This window comes from Eschrichtius robustus, chromosome 20 (genome assembly GCF_028021215.1).
Source record: "Eschrichtius robustus isolate mEscRob2 chromosome 20, mEscRob2.pri, whole genome shotgun sequence".
NCBI lineage: Eukaryota > Metazoa > Chordata > Mammalia > Artiodactyla > Eschrichtiidae > Eschrichtius > Eschrichtius robustus.
In genome coordinates this window covers 40,332,326-40,356,444 of record NC_090843.1, presented here as the reverse complement: position 1 = coordinate 40,356,444, position 24,119 = coordinate 40,332,326, and the positions used below count along the sequence as shown (strand labels likewise).

Below are 24,119 nucleotides of genomic sequence, written 5' to 3'. Positions count from 1 at the left end.
CCCTGAGGGCATCTGGCACTGCTTGCTTTCGGCTTGGATGAAAGGAGTCGGCTTCCTCTTAACCCCTTCCCCAAACACTTCTCCACCAGGCCCTACTTAACTAAACCTTCACTCTATTGAAATAAAGGTTCTGTGGACTCTGAACCTTTATCTGCAAAGGTTTTTTTTAATCAAATGCAGGCGTAAAAACTAAAGAGATGAGGAAGGTGGTGTGCGCCCCGGGCGGTGGGCTGCATGCCAGGCCTGGCTTTCTGCCCCCTCACAGCACTTTTGACCATCCTGAAGCCCCTCCTGCTCTGTCTGTAGCTCCCATGAAGGTGGGGACCCTGTCACAACACAGTCCCCTCGGCACCTGGTACACAAAAGCACTCCAAAACTATTTATCGAATAAAAGAAATAAATTAAAATGGGCAAAGGATGAAAAACATGTCTACAGTGGGGGACAACTTGACTCTTAGAGACCTTCCAATGCAAAAACTTTGTGATTGATTGGACAAAAGTCACAAAATGAACCCTGGGCTCTACTGAGTGTGAAGCACTGTACCAGGGCCTTGGGGACACACACAAAAGCAGAGGTCTGTAGTCCCCACTGAGCTGGAAGGAAAAGATAAAACAGGTAACAAGCTGAATCTTTATCTTAAAAGAGCAATGCAAAATTTAAATAACAATAGTAATGCATTCACAAGGCAGGATGGAATTGCCAAATGTATTATACGAAGGAAAAAAAGTCATCATTTGTCTTCAGTTATATCCTTTCTAGGACAAAACGGGTCGAAGCTAGGAACAATGATCAAAAATCCACTAAAAAATCACAACTGCTCCCTCTTGCATCTCCCTCCCACCCTCCCTATCCCACCCGTCTAGGTGATCACAAAGCACAGCTAATGTATATGTATAGCTGATGTATATGTACAGCTGATGTATATGTATAGCTGATTCACCTTGCTATAAAGCAGAAATAACACACCACTGTAAAGCAATTATACTCCAATAAAGATGTTTAAAAAATAAATAAATAAAATAAAATGAAAAAAAAAATCACAACTGAACATTCCCACTTGAAAACATTTTATCTGCAGCCATTTTTGTTTCAAGATGATGGCCTGAAACACACACTCAACTCTGGGTGGATCCTGAAACCCTCCTGATAATTCACGACTTCAAGGATCAGCAGCAAAGTATTTAAAAGTCACGGGAAAACAGACGCCTCACTCTTCGATATACTTTTTTCGATGTTTCAAATGACAAATTTCAGAGAAATGTAAATTTTAGGAAAACTTGGGTACAAAATTTGGAGCACCAAAGCTCAGAATCGCACTTTTACCACCATTCACTGGTAGAAAGGTAAATCAGTACCACCTCCCTGGGGGACAGTTTGACACCAAACAGCAAACTGTACACTGTATTATTATCTGCTTATTGTCAACTCCTAGAAGTGGAACTGCTGGGTCAAACGTATAGCACGAGCAGGAGAGAAATGCATTCACAAGGGCAGTCCTGACAGCACTGGTTATAAGACCAAATAATGATAACGATACAGAAAACAACCTAAACGTTCCTAACTAAGGGCTTGAGTAAGTCAATCACGGTACGTTGGTATCACAGAAACAAAACAAGCGTCCAATATGGTGATACAGAGTACACTGACACGGAAAGATGTCTCCGACATATCACTGAACAGAACAAGCAGTCTGGCAAACAACACAGAGGATCCCATTTCTCTAAACGTGTACACAACCATTTATATAAACATAAGTATGCTTACGTACGTGCAAACTGATCTGGAAAGCCACACCAAAACGTTACCATGGGTTATCTCGGGGCAATGAAACACGAGGGGAAACAGTTTTTAGTTCTTTGCTTACTTCTGTATTTAATTTTTTTCCAGTACGCCTTTTGTTTTTAAACAAAATCATAACAGTGTTAAAAATAAACTTCCTTCATGTACAGATCACCCATTGCAGTGCGAAGTGCTACACTAGCCTCATTCCTGATCCCAGCGGCTGATTTCCAGCTCTCGTTTTGGAATATTCCAGGACGCTTCCTCGTGACCCAACCACAGCCATGGCCCTCCCCTCTTCAGGAAGCTGAGTGGGATTGAAAGAGAGGGTAACGCAACTCTGCCGCCTGGGAAGAGATGCTCGCAGGAGCCAACCGGGATTTTCAATCCACAGCAAGTGCTTCCTGAATCCCTCGGGGCCGGATCCTGTAGGATGACTAACCCTGCCCAAGGAAGGAAAAGGGGCCTAAAGATCAGGAGTTGGGCCTCATCAAATTGCAAAGATCAGGGGTCAGTTCCCAGGCACAGCCTCAAACACGACCCAGAAGCTCTGCTGGGCCCGGCCCCGCCCCTCTGGTTCTAAGCCCCCTCACCTCCAAGGGCAAGAATGCTCCTGCGGGACGTGGAGTCGTCAGGCAGAGGCAGCCTGAGGGGTGCGGTGAGGCAGGGGAGGCAGCTGTCTCCCACTGTGCCCCACAGAGGCACCTCCATGCACGTGGCAGGTGTAGCCCTTAAAACACAACACAGAAGCCCCCCCCACTCCAGAGACCACAGGACACACAGACCCCACAGCTCCAAGCCTCACGCCACATGCACTCTGGGAGGCCAGGAGGCAGCTCTTCCTCCAACTTCTGGAGCTAGGAGAACGTTTTCAAGGGAAGGACAGAGGGTGGGAGAGGGGGGAACCTGCCAGTCAAGCCCCAAGATGCACAGAACTACCGTCCCTCAGCTAGGAAACAAATGCTCACAGAAGCTAAGAGACTAATCCAAGAGCACAGAGCCACTGGGTAGAACTTCAAAGGTACGGCTGCTTTTGCTCGTCACCCCACAAGGCAACCTGGCAGTATGGAGAGACAGTATTCCTCTCCTCCTGAATCATTCAGTCCTTCATTCTTTGGTTTGAACAGTTTTAACAGAAGACGGCTACCATACATGGCTCTTTCTTTCCACGTAAAAAACGAGCTCTGAGAACATCCCAGATAGTTCAGGGTTCACGCCGCCCCAAAGGATCTGTGAGAAGAACTGGCCCTCGACACAACCAGCTGGAACATCACAGTGATTGCCCCTGCAGGAGATGTATATAATAAAAATTGAATGCTGCAGCATGAACTTCATACATACTTGTCCTCTTGGTTTATTCATCAGAAATAATTATCTGTGCTTGCTTTCGCAAGAGCACATATTTTATAGGGTACATTAAAATTTAATGGATTTTTAATAATATTGTAACCACCACAAGAGAAAAAAGTGGAAAAAGCCACACCACACGTTTTTGCCGCGTTTGGGTGGTTTGGCTCTAGCGCTGCAAAGAAAGAACTGATTTGGCATGGAGTGGCAGGCAGGAGAGGATGAAGGGCCCTGGGGAGGGCAGGTGAGGATGGAGGCATGAAAAGCTATACAGCTGACCACTGGCATGGGAGGCCTGCGCCAAGGGTGGGAAATTGAGGAAAAGAAGATGCCAAGTTAACAGACTACCCTCCGTGGTCAACTCTGCTTGATTTGACCTGACTCTGGGCCACGTGGGATCTAGTTCAGACCCAGAAGGAAGCAATGGTCATGCATAAAAAAGACACTTCAATCGTGTCCCGGCCAACAGAATACAATTCTAGGGCCAGAACAGATTCAAACTGTCATTTAGCCCAACTTTATAGAAGGGAGAGCCGAAACCCAGAGAAGATAAATGCTGCCCAAGATCACAAAAGGGGGACTTCCCTGGTGGCGCAGTGGTTAAGAATCCGCCTGCCAATGCAGGGGACACAGCTTCGAGCCCTGGTGTGGGAAGATCCCACATGCCGCGGAGCAACTAAGCCCGTGCGCCACAACTACTGAGCCTGCACTCTAGAGCCTGCAAACAACTACTGAGCCCACGTGCCACAACTACTGAAGCCCGCGCACCTAGAGCCCGTGCTCTGAAACAAGAAAAGCCACCGCAATGAGAAGCCTGCGCACCGCAACGAAGACTAGCCCCCGCTCGCCACAACTAGAGCGCAGAGCAACGAAGACCGAATGCAACCAAAAAAAAAAGTAAAAAATAAATACATTTATTAAAAAGAAACAAAAAACAAAAAAAGACCACAAAAGGAACTAGCAGGTAAGTCTTCAAATTTCTGCTGGGGCTTTTTCTATGACCTCCGTATGGCCCAAGTTAAAAGCATATACTTAAAAGCTAACTCTGATGGCAAAGATCATGTCAAGTCTTCAATAACCTGCTGGATTTCAAGTTTCACATTTTTAGCCATTTCTGAGAACTATTATTTTTCATGAGTCCCCCAATGGTTTTTAAATTTGACATGCATCACGAAAAAACCACTCTATTTTAACTTTTCAGGGAAAAATTTTTTCTCTCTCCGTACTGGACTCAAACCCACACATTTGAGGAACTCTTTACAGAACAGCATCCTGTCCCGAGGACAGGATGAGTTGCCTCCCTTGGGGCTCGCAGAAAAGCTCCTACACAAGTGCCTGGTTCCGCGGTCCAGGGCTCCTGACGTGTCACCAGCACACACACCGACATCTATTTCTGACCGAGGAAAGAAACACGTGGTGTCCGGCCACCAATGATACATCCACCACCAGGCTGACTCACCCATTCGTGAGCCTGCTGCCAAAAATAACACCTTGCCAAAATTGCGTTTCCTAATCATTGACAAAGAAATGTCCAAATTAAAATGAAAAAGGCTTAAATGTCAAGTGAGGATAGTGATTTATCCTGTGCTTATTTATATAATGCACCATGTCTCGGATAGGCACATTTTTCCATGACATCAATTCAGGCAGCAAGTGGGCTTAACGATGACAATGATGACTCCAGAACGAGCATGGGATTGGAGTTCGCTGGCCCCAGACTAAGAGCTTCCTCTGTCCCTGGGCAGCTCGGGCTGCTACGCATGTACCTTCATGCCCCCGGGCCTCATCTTCCTCATCCATGACAAGGGATGTAAGAATATGCACCTGGCACGGGCACTTTAAGAACTATATGAAGAATTATATTTTAAAAATTATATAAAATGAATTGTACTAAAAAATTATGTAAAATAAAAGCAATCAGCGCAGTGCCTGGTACACAGCAGAGACCCAATTAATGATAGTTGCTATTAAAAGTACTCAGCATTGGGCTTCCCTGGTGGCGCAGTGGTTGAGAATCTGCCTGCCGATGCAGGGGACACGGGTTCGAGCCCTGGTCTGGGAAGATCCCACATGCCGCGGAGCAACTAGGCCCGTGCACCACAACTACTGAGCCTGCGCGTCTGGAGCCTGTGCTCCGCAACAAGAGAGGCCACAACAGTGAGAGGCCCGCGCACCGCGATGAAGAGTGGCCCCCGCTTGCCGCAACTAGAGAAAGCCCTCGCACAGAAACAAAGACCCAACACAGCCAAAAATAAATAAATAAATAAATAAAATTAAAAAACAACAACAACAAAACTCAGCATTTACTATCACTAAATAGGATTTGAATGGGTTGATAGTTCCTTCCAACTTTCCTATCTCGAACTATAATAGTAAAACTAGTAAACCACTGTGTAATATTAAAGCCCCAAATATTGAACATTGCAGCAGTAACTGCCTGCCGGGCCTCCATATGCCACTTTGCCAACTTGTGATTTTGATTTATTTTGCTTTATTTATTTATTTTGTGATTTATTTATTTTGTTTTAATAAAAGAATATTGTGCCCTCTTAGGAAGCAGGAGGAACGGTAGCAGAAGAATGAATTGGGGAAGAGGGAGAGAGGGAAAGAAGGAGAGAGGAAGGCCAACGACGGTCCAGAAGGTTCTACATGTCCAGGCCTGCCTCTCACTGCTACCTCCAGGGAAGACCCCTCTTCCCATCCTCTCCCTTCCTGTACAGGCACCAAGCCTCCCCCATGACACCGTGCACTCCCCCCATGTGCACATGAGCCATAACTGTCTACAGCTGGAGATAGCAAGGCAAAGCAATCACGTGACCTCGCAGTGCCCACAGACGCTTCAACCGAGGGTGAGAAGGACGGCCACGGGGCCATTAAGTGAGGACATTAAAAGCATCGATGTAGCTAAAACACATTAACCTGTAGAGGAAGCCAGGCTATAAGCTGCAGCTCCAGCGACATCATAAAAAGAGGCCTCCGTAATGGAACCAATATTACAGCCATTGATATAAATTATACCTCAGAACAGGGGAGAAGGGGGTGGGATGTAAAAATGGAACAAGTTCAAACTTCTTTTATTGTAATAGTCTCCAGTTGAGCATAATCACCAAGGCTGTAGTGCGATACGATTGCCAAAACTAGACAAACATCTGTGAGATGGATTCATCTCAGAGGGAAGGCCAACAGCTTGTTATCATTAAAGCAGTGAGGCTCACTCTGCGCCTGAACTGCAGGCCGCCTTGTTACTGCGTTTGCAGAGGCAATTGTACCAGATGTTGGCAACTATCTTCAGATAGATGACGGGCACCTGCTGCGGAGGAAATTTAGCTCCTCATTGGCCTCCCTGATCAGGGGGCAGGGAGGAAGGGGCAAGAAGGAGTGACCCTTCCAGATACCACTGGTGAGGCACTGGTGACCAAAAGTGACCAAGAGGGTCGGTTAAGCCTGCCCGCCCATCTGCTCCAACTCAGCTCCTGGTGCCAAAGACCCAAGAAGGGTCCACAAGGTGCTGGAGGGAAGAGGCAGAAATGGAGGAGGCATCTAATTCAGGCAGGGGAAGTACAGAGCTCTGCATGACCAACTCCCTCCCCAGGTTGCTCTTGGTAACGGTCTCCCAGACTCTTGAAGAGATCCTAAATTTGAAACGTGGCTATGGACATTAATCATCATTAAAAGGCAAACAGGCAATTTTCAAACCATGTCATGCTGACTCAGATGGAGACAAAGGCTCTGAAAGCAGGGAGAACAGGGACAAGAGAGATAAATACCACCCATGCCACCATGGACAAATAAAAAGTCATGAGCGCCCGTAATTCATTTTTCAGGGCGCCCGGAACATTGGCCGTTAGTTAGCGGGCGGAAATGATTCACTCCAAAGTCGGCGGGGCCCACCCAGGTCCACCTTGCTGGGGGTTGGCCTAGCACAAAGACACCCATAAAATGCAACCACAGACCCCGGGTGCAACTTGACTCCTTTTCAGCCAAGGCGGGGGGGGGGGTCACCAAGAGCCACCCAAGGACTCAGCAGATGGGTTCAGCCCTGGAGGGCTGATGTTCTGCTGGTGAGGGAAAGTCAAATCATGGCTGCTGCTGTTAAAACGTTCTCATGTGGCCCCGCAGCTGGCCTCAGGGATGATTTCTGAACACGTGGTGATTCCCCTTCCTCTTGCGATTATCAGAGTTGAGCCAGGATACCTCATACTCGACTCATTCTTACCATGTTTGCTGAGACAAGAACACAAGACACTGAAAACTGTCTCCAAAAGAGGCAGTAGCTGGGGCTTGGGGGTGGTGACAGGCCCAGCCAGGACCCGGGGGTCCTGGGGGAAATGACCAGGTCACAGTGTTATACTTGAACTACAGTTTTCTCATCTGGGAAAGGTCTCCAGAGCCTTCTCTGGAGGTCTACACAGCTAGGAGCCCTAGACTGTCCTAGCCACAGCTAAAGAGATTAAGTGGCTTGGTCCAGATAGTTGAAAAATTTAATACACGTTAAATTCTGTTTTCTTCATCGACCAGTAGCCCAATTTGGGCTTACTCTAATATTTAGCCACAAAACAAAACAAAACATCTCTTTAGCCTGTAATTAAGGTTGTGTCATATCCTTAACCAATAAGAACTTCTTCGCTCTGTTAAAAAAAAAAAAAAAAGCAACCCATACCTCAAAGTTCCTAGGGCAGAAATGACAAATTTTCAGAAAAACACTTACTAGAGAATACAGAAATCAAGGCATCAATTTAATTTCACACTCTACCTGCCTTGGACTAATTTGTGTAAATTACATTTCATACTAAGAACCTCAGCCCACGTGACCACAATGGAGAAATAAGCAGCTGGCATCCAATTGAGTTTTTCAGGTATAAGTATATAGCTCTTTATAGTGTGAGAATGTTTAGCTGAAATTTCAATGCAGGTTTTATATAAAAATTTCCAAGTGTTAATTTCCACATTTTCATCAACATGTCCAGGTCACTGGGTGTTTTTACAGACCTGAGGAGTGCAAATTAATCCACACGGATCGGGTTTTCTTCTTTTAGAAAAAAGGATTATAACCAAATTCTCAGCTCGTGGGTGTGAGTCTGCAGGGTAAAGGACGGCTGTAGGAAGCCGCACACAAGTTTTCATTTGTGCCTTCCACGTTTTGGCACATGCAATGCTAGCTGGAGAGGAGCCATCAGCTAGCGTTCCCATGCACGCTGTCGGGTAGAATCCTCTAGCTGTGGCTGCTACGGCCACATAGAGCACCCATCACGGAGAAGCAGCACCGGGTCACCCACGAAGAAGCAAGACCCCAGGGTCCTCGCCTGTCCACCCTAACATTGCTTGTGGGCTCTACTCTCTCTAGCTGGCCTTATATTTGCAGCTACTTACTTTGAAGGAGTTTTCCAGATGGACTGGAGGGGCAGCGTGAGACCACACGAAGTACCTTTCTGATGCATGTCTCCATTAAAAGGGCAAGTATTCTTCCAAACAAGTATACGTATGCCCTCCCCCCGCCAAAGCAGTTTATGAATGGCCCTAAAAATATCCACAATTCTAGGAAATCACTGCTTTCTTTGAGACTCCAGTTGGGGACTAGAAATGTCTACAGCTACTTGGGCCAAATCTGGCCTGCTGCCTGGCTTTTTTTTTTTTTTTTTAAATGTATTTATTTATTTATGGTTGTGTTGGGTCTTCATTGCTGTGCGCAGGCTTTCTCTAGTTGCGGCGAGCGGGGGGCTACTCTTCGTTGCCGTGCACGGGCTTCTCATTATGGTGCTTTTCTTGTTGTGGAGCCTGGGCTCTAGGCACACGGGCTTCAGTAGTTGTGGCACACAGGCTCAGTAATTGCGGCTCGCGGGCTTAGTTGCTCCATGGCATGTGGGATCTTCCTGGCCAGGGCTCGAACCTGTGTCCCCTGCATTGGCAGGTGGACTCTTAACCACTGCGCCACCAGGGAAGTCCCCCGCTGCTTGTTTTTGTAAATAAAGTTTTACTGGAACACATCCATGCTCACTCATTTATGTATTTCCACGGCTGCTTTTCTGCTACAATGGCAGAGAGTCTGGCCCACAGAGTCCTGCTATCTGGCCCTTTACAGTCAGTGTGTCAACCCCTGCTCTACATGAGCATATAGCTAGGAATGAAAATATGGATAAGAAAGTGTGACTCTATGATTCCTAGAAACTGGGAGGACTCAACACATCTGAAAATAAATGGTATTTTTTATTGTTGCCTTTAAAAAAAAAAAAGGCATCTAGAATTAACACATTTGATCTGGAACATTCTATATAAACTTTCACTCCAGTGATTACAAGTTATGGGTTTTGCAGAAAACCACTAACCTCAACTATCATTTTGTTCTAGGTGCATCTGAGGAGTCATCTTTGTCAATTTTCTTGGGCTGCCAAATCCATCCACTGGCGGGGCCCAGGGTAAATGCATCTGGGAAGCAATAATGAGACGGAATATAACTGAGACACCCTAACTAATGTTCTGTGAGCTTCTCCGGCACTGAAAAGATACTGTTCACTGTCCCACCCATCGGTCAAATAAACAAACTGAGCTTGTAGTTTCTGGTGAGGTTGAAGGGTAAGATCTCAGAGAGGAACTTTAAACTTGGCAAGAAGGGGAGAGTCTTTAAAATCCTGGGGCATCTCCTCAGCAGTTAATATGTTTGGGCAAGGTGAAGGCAAGGTGAATCCAACTTGAACTTTGCCTCCTTCCCTGCTCTCCAGCTGATGAAGAGTCAGATTCACTATTTCAAGATCTATTGAAGTGAACATTCTCCTTTGGTTCTTTCCAAAGTGGGCACAGGCAGGGCTGCTGTCCTCAGGAGTGTGTGGCCAAGACACACGGTGGGCTTCCTCCCACCCTCCATGCGAACTCTGATGGAACCCAGAATAAATGTCTGTCAAGCACCTCTTCCAGGTCAGCACTCAGGTTGGTGCTGAGGCCAATGAAGATATGACCCACCTTCAGAGGCTGCCCTGGGCAACAGGCAAGATGGTAGATGTAAAGCATGGGAGGCACAAGAGCTCAACAGCGGCCATTACAGCCCCACCCATCAGTGATGGTCAGCAGGCTCCTGGCCTCTCTTCACTGCACTGCAGTTTTGTTTACAGGTGTCTCTACTCCTTGACCTTTGTGGGCAGGGACTCTTCCTCTGATCTCTGACCCCAACATGGTGCCCTATACCTAGTAGGCACACAAAAATCAGGTCACGGAATGAATGGAGGGTTGGACAAGCATAACCACCTCAGGGCCTTTGAACAGCTGAGGAAGACCTCCTTCCTCTGCCTCCATCCGGCCCCATGGTCCCAGCCGGCCAGGGTCCTGACTGGCCCTGCATCCTCAGAGCTCCTGAATGTATTCTCCAGCCCTCCAGGAACCACCCCCCGCCACCCCACTAACCTGCAGGTGTGTCCCTGAGCACAGGTCTATGAGGTAGACCAGCTACACGGAACAGGCTGAGACAAATCAGCATAAAGCACCCCCAAAAAGGCAACCAAAAGCTGAGAAGCCCTTTGAGGGAGTGGCATTGAATTAAATACAACCAGACATGCCCTTGTCAAAAAAGGGTGCTACAAATAGACAGTTCTAGAAAAATCCTAGTCCGTGAGAAGGCAGAAATTTCTATCAGAACAGGCTTTTTGAAATAACTTGCAAGTGAATTACAGCAGCTACTTCCTATGGGAGGGGAAATTATATTAGGCGGCTTTCCAGTCCCACATGCTCCTTGAATCTAAGTCATATGCAAGAAATATTTATTGAGGGTGGAAGTCTCCCCATAGGTGTGTTTTAAGTGCAGGCCGCACTGGAGCACTCCAGTTAGCTCTATAAAGCTGCCTAAAAGAACATTTTTAATGCACTGACTCATTTGCTTTAAACTGATTTCTCACTGCAAACAAATAAACCCCCTACAAATATCGGCTTTCCTGCGCCGACGGCCTCTGCTGCCAGGCATGCGCCGAGTTCTTGGGGACGCCACCATTAAGATGGTGGTTTTCAATAGAAACTTGGCATTTATCATAGCGAGAGCATTATCTTCTCAACAGACGCTGACAATTTGTCCTATTCCTCCCTTGAGAGAATCCAGTAAGATCACGTTTGCTTCCCCTGCATGCTGTTTCTCCTACTACAACATTTCTTTGCCTGGAAAGAAAATATTGTGACTCCTTGCCATGTTCACTTCATTAGCATAAGAGGAAAAAAAGCCAAATCCTCCCATTGGCCTCCCCCCCACAGTAGCTCCAGCTGGGTTAAATCTAGCAGGATCTCAGATGCAGGACTTCTGTGGCTCGGGATTTGTCGTACAGCTGATGGTTACAGAGGGATGGGGCAGAGGCTGGGAGAGGCCAAGAAACTAGTCCTTTTAACAACTGAAAGACATCCATTTGACACATAGGGCGTGTGTCGTGCAGACTATGGTGGGGCGTTTACAGGATGGGGGTGGGGGGGTGAACGTGGTGAAGTCAGCAGTTTGGGACTTCGGACACACGAGGGGCAGGGGCTGTGAAAAATAGAGAGAGAGAGAGAGAGAATATGAATGTGGGGAGGGGAGATTCTCATGGAGCAGACATCGGCAAACTTGTCTCTTTTAATTCTTACAATGTTTCTCCCCACCCTCACCGTAAATGACTGTGTATCCTCACTTACGAGACAAGAAATGAGTCTCAGGACAGTGAAATCACCAGCCCCAGGGCACAACACTAATAGCAAATGATGGCATCTGGATTCAAACTCAGGTCTACCTGATCCCAAAGTCCAGAATCGTTCAATTTCATCCCACGCAACCCTGACAATTCCCAAGAGCCGGGCAATAAATGCCAGCGGCATCCCTCTGTTCTTTCGAGAGGGAAAAAATGTACCCACAAATGAGTTCTCTCTGTCCACAGCCAGATTTCCCAGCGTCAGAGATGTCCGTGCTTTGGCTTAATGTTGTTGAACCCGTTCTCACCCCCCAGCCTGGCTGATCAGAAAAAGGCAAGTCCGGGGAGAAGCTGCCGAGAGCCCACTTGCTACCTGCACCCCAGGGAGAGCCAAGCATCCACGGGCCACAATGAATCAATGCTCCTGCCGGCTTCTGAAAACCACAGACCCCACTGGATACCTGCCACTCAGCGGGCCCATTGTTTTTCTTAGACCAAAGACAGAAAGAGGAGCAGGGGAAGATGCAACCTGAGATGCATTAGAGCCCACTTCACCCTCCTCTGATCCGTCCCTTCTCTGGGGCAGCTGCGCGCCCACCCTCGACACCAAGACCTGCCTGAGAATCTACCGGCCCTGGAAAAGGCCTTGCTGACCAGCTCCACCTGCCCAGATAGCCTCTCAGTTCTAACAACCTTTTACTCCAGGGTGGAAATAGCTCATTTATCCCGGGCTTCAGGGGAAAGATAGGATCCACATAAGGAAATGCTCCCGATGACTGAATATATTCTCTTAAAGCCCCATTTTATAAAAGAAAAATCATAATTTTACCATTTGAAACGCCTCCGATGTCTGGCATAGCCCTGCCCTCTGATACAGAGGCCCATTCATCCCACCACTATTTACCGAGGACCAACTACGGCCCAGCCCCTGGGCCCATCCTGGTGCTGCACACGGTTAGGAAACAGACCCAGCCCCACCTCAGTGGAAACTGCAGTCTACTCGGGGCAAAGAGGTTACATGTAAATTTGATTCTTTTTCTGATAAACCAAGATCCCCTCTTTGGTGCTCCTTTATGGAGTCTTCCAGCTCCTGGTTTGTTTTCTTTATGAGACAATCTGTAGTTACTTTACGTTTACTATTTACTCATTTGCTCTTGGCTGGTGCTCTCCAACCTCATCTGAAAACATCTACAAGTAAGCAGGGACTTTGTCTGTTTTGTTCATGGCTGCGCCCCTGGCTCCTAGCTCAGGGCCTGGCATTCAGAAGATCGGGTGAATGAATCAATGAACAATGAACGATGTGCGAGGCTGCAGACGAAATGCCTTCTGGACCTAACGAGGAAGGATGGCTGTTTCCCTGCACCAAACGGTCCTACAACGTGGTGCTTTTTAAGACTGAAATCTTTTTGTTTTTATAGGTTTCTCTCCCTCCTCTTTACATTGAATTTATTAACAACATCTTCCCACCCCTTAATGTTTGCAATAAATTCAAAAACCAGAAGACCAAGCTTATTAGACTCAGGAAAGAAAACTTAAATGAGGATGTGGAAAGCTCTCTCAAGAGGCTAAATAAGCTCAATAAACAGGTTAGTGGATCAATATATATATAAATATATTTTAATAAACACCAGTTAAATGATATTGGGACAATATCCAGACCGTATCCTCTACTCTTCCCCCCGCCCCCAAAAACAAAAGAGTTTATTTATTCAAGCAAGTTTAAAGAGCTCATCAGCAGGGTCCATCCGAAAGAATTCTCTTTTGGCCCGTATCAGTTCAATGTTTTCCATCAAAGCCAGAGCAGCCTGAAGTCAATTCCGCAAACTCAAGGCATCAGGGTAGCTGGAATGAACTCAAGATACGTGCCATTGAAAAATAAAGGAAACTCCATCTTCATCTTCAGGCGAAGAGGACCCAGGAAAGACTTTCAATTTGTGTTATCCCCGAGGTGGGTGAAAGAACTGAGTGGTAAGCCCACCCAAAAGACAGATGGGAGAGATGGAAAAGAGAGAGAGAGAGAGAGAGAGAGAGAGAGAGAGAGAGAGTGTGTGTGTGTGTGTGTGTGTGTGTGTGTGTGTGGCGGGGCTACTGCTGGAGACGATGGGAGCGGCAACGCCAGAGGCGGAACCTGAGTCTTAGGATGAAAATAACAGCAGCTCATGTTTCTACCGTTTATTAAGCACTTAGTTTCTGGCAGGATGCTAGAACTATATATGCCTTAGTTCATTTACTTGTCTCGACAGTCCTATGCAGTATCATCCCCATCCTACAGATAAAGCAACTCAGGAAGAAAGAAGTTAAATGACCTGCCCACGGTTACAGAGCTAATAAATAGATGAGCTGGATTTGACACCAGACAGTCTGAGTATAAAAAAAAATCTATGCCCTTATTACCAGGCAATATGCTAAACCAGGGGGTCGGCAAACTCTGGCTAAGAGCCCAATCCTGCAGCCTTCTGTTTTTTGTAAATAAAGTTTTATTGGAACACAGCCACAACCATTCATTTTCATACTGTCTACGACTGCTGTCATTCCTGCTACAATGGCAGAGTTGAGTGGCTGTGAGAGACCATCTGGGCCACAAAACTGAAAACAGTTATTATCTGGCCCTTTACAGAAAAAGTATGCCAACCCCTATGCTAAACAGTAGTGATTCTCAGCATTTCTACCCAAGTACTCCTAGTGACCCAGTAAATCCTGGGACAGCCCAGAATGACGGGGGACAGAGCCTAATGCAGCCAGGAGCCTATCCTGAAATGTCTCCAAATCTCAAGGTTTTTCAAAAACAATTATGCAAATTCTGCAGTCCATGCCATAATATTTGTTCTAACGTAATATATGTTTTAAACAAACAGCCATAAAGTCACAGTCGGCTTCCTGCGAGATATGTCACAGAAATCCTATGGCCCAGCACACTGCTAGCCGCAAGCGCTCACACACCTGAGGGAGGTGGCCCAGCCCAGCAGCCCTCACGGAGCTACAAGCCTAGGCCTCCTGGCCAGGGCTCAGGTCTGCACCTCGGCCCACCGCTGTCTGGCTGTGGCTCCTGAGCAAGTCATTTACGCTCTCCCAGGCTTCCTTTCCTGACTTTCAAATGGGGATAATCCCCCCACCCCACAGGGCCGCTGGGACAATTACAAGTCAAAAGGCACATGAAAGGTTTGGGCAAACAGCAATCTCTGACTCTGAACATATGCCAGCTTAGCTGGAATGGAGACCTGCGACATCAATAAATCCTCCTTTTTGCTCCCAAAACACATCTATCAATAAAGGAAATGGGTGGTCTTTTTATTTTTTTTATTTTTTTTATTTTTTATTGAAGTATAGTTGATTTATAATGTTGTGTTAATTTCTGGTATACAGCAAAGTGATTCAGTTTTATATATATGTAAATATATATATTCTTTTTCATATTCTTTTCCATTATGGTTTATTACAAGATATTGGATACAGTTCCCTGTGTTATACAATAGGACCTTGTTGTTTATCCATCCTATATATAATAGTTTGCATCTACTAGTCCAAACTACCAATCCAACCCTCCTCTGCCCGCCCTTCCCCTTGGCAACCACGAGTCTATTCTCTATGTCTGTGAGTCTGTTTCTGTTTCATAGAGCTCATTTGTGTCATATTTTAGATTCCACACATAAGTGATACCATATGGTATTTGTCTTTCTCTTTCTGACTTACTTTGCTTAGTATGAGATTCTAGGTCCATCCATGTAGCTGCAAATGACATTATTTCATTCTTTTTTATGGCTGAGTAGTATTCCATTGTGTTTATGTACCATATCTTCTTTATTCATTCGTCTGTCGATGGACATTTAGGTTGCTTCCATGTCTTGGCTATTGTAAATAGTGTTGCTGTGAACATAGGGGTGCGCATATCTTTTGAAAGTATAGTTTTGTCTGGATATGTGCCCAGGAGTGGGATTGCTGGCTCATATAATAACTCTATTTTTAGTTTTTTGAGGGACCTCCATACTGTTTTTCATAGTGGCTGCACCAATTTACATTCGGGGTGGTCTTTTTAAAGGAGAAAAACTTTTTTTGGTTTTTTTTATATCAGAGAATCGGCAAGCTCCCTCACAAACCACCCCAGCACTTCTCTCTCTGGCGCTAACCCTGCCCTCCTGCCGTTCCCTAAGAACCCTGACAATAAGATCAGAAAGACTGCCTCTGATCATTCCATACTCTCGTTTGTATTTCCTGAAGGGAAAAGCACCTTAAATTGTCTTTTTTTTTCAAACAATAACACTCTACAAACAATAAGCAAGTCTGAAAATATTTACGTCTGCTGCCAATTATAAAGGATCGTTAGCGACCTCAACTACCAAAAATCTCTAATTTACAACTAATCTGATTCTGCAAATTACATTTTCTACTACAGACCACCTAAAAACGACTTCCTGTAAACAAACCACTCTGCTGGGGTTTTTTTTTTAATATAATTAAATCCTTATTTTGCTCTTTAACTACACAAAGCTCACTTTTTTGCTACATGGGGCAGAACCGTTTATTTTCAAAAGATGTAGAAATAACCCCCAAGTAGGAGCCCAAATCGGAGCCCAAAGGAATCCTACACTCCAAGTCACTGATGAGCTAGCTGCCCTTGCCCAGGACTGTGTGTCTGTCTGTCTGTCCTGCCTTCCGCAGGCCACTTCAGGTAACACTACACTTACTGGCCTGTGCTGGCGCCTGACCCCAGTGGCTGAGTTAAATCAGGAAGGCAGATTGTAAATAGGTATGAAGTAAGTGTTCTGGAACATGCAGGAAGGAATACTTAAATCTGCCTGGAGGTGGTCAAAGGTTTCATGCCTTTTGGAGTTTGAGGCCAAGCGTCTCGCCTTCTCCCACCTCCCATTTATTTAGGGTGAGCAACTTATTCTGGTTTGCAAGTCCTGAGTTCCTGGAAACCCCTCAGTCCTAGGCAAACCAGGACAGTTGGTCGCCCTACCTTTATCCAGCCTAGTTCTTCTCCTTACCATCAGGAATCCATCAATAATATTTCTTGTTTGCCTGCTGTGTGTTACCTTCCATCTGTGCCCACCCCCCATCCCCAACCACTGCACTTTGGAACCAGTAATCATCAACCTTTCACAGTAACGGCCCCTCCACCCAGATTCTTCCATCCTGGAAACGTCCTGGTTACACCAACGTCCCCTGAAGAAAAAAGGACCATCACCCTGGCTGCAGAAGGTATGTGGACTTAAGGCAAATCAAATCCCACTCTGCCAGCAACTCAGCTCAAGGAAGACAATACGAAGTGGAGAAAAATGGAAATAGCATATACAAATTCAATCTATCAAATCTCCTATTTATTTTATGCAAAGTTTTCCTGCTGCTTATTAATGCCAGCTTTCCCTCTACCATTTAATCTCTGCTTCCATTTCATTCTTGGAGGCCTGCGATTATTCTAATTCAGCATTTGGATGACTTCATTTCCGCTCAAGTACACCCAGGTCAACTTGGATAGAAAAGAAAGAGGAGGAGAAGAAAAATAATCAGCTAAAAGCTATTAAATATCAGCCGTGTGCCTCATGATTGGTTTGAAAGGCAGTGGTGAGGTTAGCAACAGTCAGAAACTCAACCCTTCTGCCTCTTCCTGCATATTAACATTTTTTCTGGGGCTCTCACTCTTATGGCTTCGAATGTAAATAAAGTACCGATTGGCAGCCCACTTTCGGCTAATTCACGAATACCAAGTCTGAATATACAGAGCTGTAAAAATTTAGAGGGTGGTAACTTGACAAATCCTGCTGCTCTACAGAGTGCCTAATTCTCAGAGGACAAAGGAAGCTGGAAAAAAAAGAAGAGAAAGAAAGAAGAAAAGCATATGCGACCCATGTAATGGGGTATCCTATTGATGGGCTGGGGGATGGGTAGGAATCTCCATATCAATGTTCACGCCCCAAAACAATGGAATCCGATTTCTATGCCAAGTCTAAATGAACGGAGCTTTCTCCTCCATAAGAACCACTCCTTGCACCCACTGGCACAAGCCTGAACCGTGATTTCTCAGACACTTTCAGTTCCCACTGAAGTACATCCAGGGGTAGAAAGGCTTTCTTTCTCATGCTAACAACTCCATTGTAAGTGACGTCCTCAGAGCCTGCCAGGAGGGCTCTGGGAAGGTAAGCTGGTGGAGCCCTTAAACCCCTTCTCCCTCTGCCTCCCCAGGCTCATTAACTCCTTCCTGCCCAAGGGCTCTCCTGCCCCCTACAAGAATTAAATAATGCTAAACCATACTGGGAAACACAGTTAAACAGCAGAGCCAGAAAGTTCGAGGCTTGTTCCCCTACCTTACTATGCATACGCATGTGATTAGCATAATCTCAAACTTTTCCCAGCTTGCTACCCAGAAGGCATCCTATTTTTCTATTTGTATATTTTAAAACACTGTTAACAGAGCAATAATAATGTCTGATGCATTTGCCTAACAACAGCCGGCTATATTTTATACACTAAAAGGGAAATGGGCAGTTTTCCTAGAAACCCACTCATCTATTTCAGGAACTCCTTTTTGAAGCGGAATACAAAAAGAGAATTTAGGAGAAGTGAGGTTGAGGTGCTCAATCTGTTTCGAACGCAGCTCTCTCCACCGGCTGCAGCAGAAACGGAGGAAAAAGTTCATCAGGAAGACAAAAAGTCCTTTGGCAAGAGGGTTTACCTGCAAAGCCCAAGGCTCATATTACCTGTGGGTCCTGCTTGCTCTTTTGCCACCACCTGGCCCAGGAGGCCGAGGCAGGCAGATGAGGCAGCAGTCACCTGTTTGCTAACTGAGACTTTTTGCCCTCAGCAGCTCTGCCAGGGGTCACAGGGCAAGTAAAGTCCCCTCCCCCGTATGACAACTTCCAAAGGGAGAGATTGACACAAACCAGGCAGAGATTTAATCAAACACCAGGACAGTGTTGGCCTTGTTCTGGGCTATTACAGGAAGAAAATTTAAACGTGCAGGTAGCCTTCAGCGTGACCGGCCAGGGAGGGGAGAGCCAGTGGTCCTTCCTGGTCCACTCTAGAGTTCTAAGTCAAGGTCTGAGGAACGTCACGGCCCTCCAGAGCAAAGGCCAGCAGGTGAGGGGCGAGGCCCAGGCACGCCGACCACCTTCCAGTGAGTCCGCCAGTACAAACCACTTCAGAAGACGCAGGCCTCGTGGGAGCTGTGAGGCCCACGAAGGACAGACAGGACTTTTGTATTCCAGGCCCAGTCGGAAGGAACCGCACACCTCTCGGAGGTCTGTTTATCTGCAACTTGCATTAGGAAGCAATACAATCAGAATCCACTCTCAGGAATATGGTTAACTTGCTTATTCATTTTCTCACAAATCTTCTGCCTTTCACATTTCAAAGGCTTTATGATATGTTTATTCTAGATCTTTCTCTCCTCACACATACAGCATCAAAAGGGGCATCTGAGCGGTGGCCGGGGGTGCCAGCATCATACCTGCACATAAAGCCTGGAGCTAAAAGATAACAGGCAGCCAACACTCCCTCAGAGGGCCCTCTCCCGAGACCTCACACAAGTGCAATCAATGAGATCTCATTATATTAAAAAGCCAATTCATTCTTGTTTTCCATTTTTTTCCCCCCAAAGCTTTCGAGCACCATTCTCTGTAGCTCAAGTTAACTTTTATAGCCCACACACAACCCCAACCCAACAAAAGGACTCGAAGGCCCCTTTTCGCCCCATTTCCACGGGGCTCCCCTAAAGAGCTGGAACTTTCCAAACCACCACCTCCTTTAGGGCCTTGGCTTCCCATCCGCCACAGTGAGGGGCTGGCCCAGGAAAGGGTTAAAGCCCTCACGTCAAACCGCAAACTCGGGCACTGGCCCAGAAGGGACATGGGAACCAGGGCAGCCGAGTGATAAAGGCCGGATTGTAGCAGCCCACTGAATTGGAAATGACTTGTAGGCCTAATGAAACAGAACTTTGGCAGTAAAACAGAATGAAAGGAATGAGACAATAAAAGGCTGGAACAAAGGGTGCAGAGTCGGTTCAGCTTAGCAAAATAAGCTCACTTTGTTGGTGGGGAAAGCCAAAGCCGATTAGGATAAACCAATGACTAAGCGTAAGTCTTGCAAACTAATTACACAGTTCACCATGTGAAGTATAATTGGGAGCCTCCAGATGCGGCCTGCTCTGCTTTCACAGGAGTTATATAAAGTGAGAATTACCTAGCGAGCTCGGCACCGAGCAGCCCTCTCATCGAGGTGAACGGCTGAAAGGTGCAGAACTGCTCCATCCGGGACGAAGCCGAGAATTCATTAAGTTTAAAGGCCTCTTTTTGATCTCCCAAATCCTATAAGTGAGAATTTAAGAAGGAGGGGCCTACAGGGAGAAGGAGGAAGCCCTGGCACATGGAGTTGCTTTGATCCCAGGGCTTTTTAATTACCACGCTGGGCTCGTCCGGATGGCCGTGCAGGGGGAACGGAGCAGAACAGCCCGATGGACGGTCTCGGTCTGTATGTGCGCATCTAGAGCGCTGTTTACACGCCATTTTTCGGAACGGTCTGTATACATCATTCCTGTAGGCATGAAATCGTCAGCACAGATAACGTCCACTAGGAAACCTGAAGCAGTAAAATAAATCGCCATAGATCAACGTTCTTGACAAATGAACCAAACCTGCTCCCTCTGAGGATGGGGCTGCTCAGTGGTAAAGTGAGAGATGAGGTTTTACAAATGCTGAAAATGAGTGACTCTCCAGGTTACATGATCTTGGACAACATACTGACCTTTCTCAACATCAGTTTCGTCATCGCTTAATAGATATTTCACCTACCTCACTTGACATCCCTGAGAACCAATTTTTTTTTTTTAATGTATTTCTTTTTATTTATTTATTTATTTATTTATTTATTTATTTATTTATTTATTTATTTATTTATTTATTTATTTTTGGCTGTGTTGGGTCTCCGTTTCTGTGCGAGGGCTTTCTCTAGTTGCGGCGAGCAGGGGCCACTCTTCATCGCGGTGCGCGGGCCTCTCACTATCGCGGCCTCTCTTGTTGCGGAGCACAGGCTCCAGATGCTCAGGCTCAGTAGCTGTGGCTCACGGGCCTAGTTGCTCCACGGCATGTGGGATCTTCCCAGACCAGGGCTCGAACCCGTGTCCCCTGCATTAGCAGGCAGATTCTCAACCACTGCGCCACCAGGGAAGCCCAGAACCAAATTTTTAAATGCATTAAGAAGCTTGGCACAAAGCACACGACCCTCTAATTCAGAAACATCAGAACACCGTAAAAGAAGTTCATACTAAAATCTGAACTTCACAAATTCTGCGTCTTCATGGAGATCTAGCACATGTAATAGGAAATTGGAAATACTTTATACTCATAGGATGAAGATTCCAGTTTATAAACGGTAGCTTTTTCCGAATAGAGAGTCTTTCATTGCCCTTTGATATTGAAGTGCAGAAATTAACTCTACCACAGTTACAACTGTTCTATTTGTTACATCATGCTCATTGCTACCAATAACATCTTGTCTTGGTTACGGTCTATAGGTACCGTAGATACCTATCTATCCATCCACCTATGTATGTTTACTTAAACACTTTCTAAATTATTCAATTTTCAAGCTTGAAACCAACCATAGGAATAATCTAGTACAGAGGTTGGCAAACCACAGCCCATGGGACAGATGGGGTCCCAAACCTGTTTTCATAAAGTTTTATTGGAACTCAGCCACACCCAATGGTTTATGTGTTGGCTACAGCTGCTTTCTCCACAGGACAGAAGTGAGTAGTTGTGACAGAGCCAAAAATATTTACTATCTAACCCAAGTTTTCCATGCCCTTCCCTCAGGTGAGAAACTGAGGCCAGGAAAGAAGTGGCCTGTTAAGGTGCCTCACCTTAACCATGCGGTCATGCCCAGTACGAGGGTCTGGGATACCTCCTCTTACCTTCCTCCAACGAGGGGACCAGAACAGCTACCCAGGGGTGAGGACGGCACCCAAGTCAGCAGAGTCCTTATGCCGATGGCTGCACTTCATGATCTCATCTTAAATATAAACAAGTAATGACATCCCTAACCTGGGGGTCAGGGGGAGGGGGGTAAATCTTCTGGGAGGAAGGTGGGAGAAAAGCAAAAAAGGGTTTACAAGCCTCCAACTTGAGTCATTTCAGGCTCTCAATGTGCCATCCTGCACCCACTCCGCTTACAGTAATGACATGTTTAGACTCCCTTAGCTCAGAGCCCCAAGACAACGCTCTTACCCATCTTGATTGCCACCTGAAATAAACAGCCGAAACAGCTGCCACCTCAGGCAAGATGGGAAGAGGAAGAGGAAAGAAGCATGACAACGAGGGAAACCTAAAAAGAAGGTGGCGAACTCTGAATGGAGCCTGTGGAAAGATGGACAGTTCTAGACTTGGAGGAAGTAGGGTGTGAATTCTGGCTGTTATACTGCCTTACCTGGGTGACCTTTGCTGAGACTTCACCTCCCTGACCTGTATTGTCCACCTTTGTCAAATGGGCTGGATGATGCCAAAATCCGCTGTGCAGAAGCAATGAGGCCACTTAGGCCCAGTTCCTGGCACTGTCCTTGGGCATCCAGAGGGGACACCATTTTTCCCTCTCTTTTGCATCCTCCCCACCCTAAGTCTATCTTGGGGGTCGATCAGCAGCTGGAACGGGCCCAGGGTTTGGGTTCTATGATCAGACAAGCCTAGAGGGGAAGTCTGTGAACTTTCATAAGGCTGCGACCTTGAGTCAAAGGTGCAGTCCCACCAAGACTCCATTTAACAATCAACAAAATGGGCAGTACACCCACCAGCATCCCAGAGAAGAATTAAGTGAGATAACATAAGTCAAGGGCCTGGCCCGTATCCAACACTTAACATGTACTCACTAAATTACTCACTGAATTACACCTTACTAATGTGCAGGTAACCAACTGAAAAGAGCCCCAAACAACTTGACACAGTCGGGAGTGTGTGCCTATGTGTGAGTATACTTTATGCAAGTGTGTGTGCGTGTGTTTTCCATTTCCTTCAATCAGTTTGTCAATTTGCTGTTACTCCTTTCACAGCCACTGGATTTACTCACCACCCCTGAGGCCCAGTAGCAGGGTCTCCCCTCCTTTGACCATTCTGGAGTCAAATGAATTATACCAGAATCCTGAGAGGTGGTGGGTCCTGCCCAAGGGAACACACATGTCACACCAGCCGCCAGCCAAACGGGGAATAAGCTATTCTGAAGACAGACCAGATAACACACAGAGCATATGTACGCAACAGGCCACTAACACATGACTATACAGTGTGAGGGTTGTGATACATTCAACGGCCTCCTTAGTCCTTTAATAAAACACTTGATAGGTTTATGCATCCTGCAGGAATCCGCCGACGTTACTGCACAGTTAACTGAGCGGCTTCAGGCCCGGCGAGTGCCAAGCCGGGGAAGAGTCTGTGGCCGCCTCCCAGTCAAGAGGACGGCTGTTCCCGGGGCAGGGACGGTCACTGCTGTGGGCTCGCGCCCCCCCACCAACTGCCGCTGGACTGAGTCACAACGCTAAGTGTTAATGAAGAACAATGGAAAGACAAAGAGAGAGAAAGGAGAGAGAGAGGGAGAGACCCAGAGCTGGGCATGTGCGGAGGTGTGGCGAGTATGAGCCTGTGTGGAAAATTCTAACAGCCCATCTGGGCAGCATCAACTTCCCCGACACCCGCAAATAGGCCCATGAGATTCCAAGGCAGGTTACGGCTCGAAAAAGAAATCCCACCTCATGTTTGCAAACACCACCTCCGGCCTGGTTTTAAAGGCAGAACGGTAGCAAAGAGGGCTCGCACTCCAGAGCCTTCCATTACGCAAGCTGGATTTGTCTCATTAAATTATTTCCAGTCTCTCTCCCTAGGCAGGGTGGGGCTGGGGGATGGACCAATCCCCCTTAATGCTTTAAATCAGTCTCGAAGAGAAGCGCCATAGTGTACACAGTCCCCAACACACCCAGCTATTTTTTAGAATCTGCCAGAATGAATCAGCCCCCAACCGGCAATGCCAGACAGTGCCGTGGGGAAGGAGTCTTTCATAACCGACCCAGAAGGGCAGCTGAGTGCCATTCCAAACGCAAGGCTGGGCTGCAGGAGGCTGGGTTCTCTGAAGCATGGTCTCCCATCCATGCAGAAATTGATTAATACCAGAGACAGGAAAATCTCTATTTTGAGGCTAAACAGAAGTCACAGCACTCATCCCAGAGAGCAGCTCACAACTGGACACTCCTGGAGATGGGATCATAGCTGCCCATTGCCTTGGGCAAACAAATGAAAGCACAGAACTTTCAGACTGGCCAGTGGGCGGCAATGCCTTCGTACCACCCAGGGCAAGTGTGACAGGTGTCATGGGGCAGATGAGTGACAGAG

At 46.6% G+C, this 24,119-nt stretch overlaps 1 protein-coding gene across 4 annotated transcripts in view; it reads right to left on the bottom strand.

Annotated features, from left to right (window-relative positions):
* Nucleotides 1–24,119, bottom strand: part of MSI2 (musashi RNA binding protein 2) — a 387,038-nt gene that overhangs the window by 225,635 nt on the left and 137,284 nt on the right. The gene's annotated exons all lie outside the window — the stretch shown is intronic.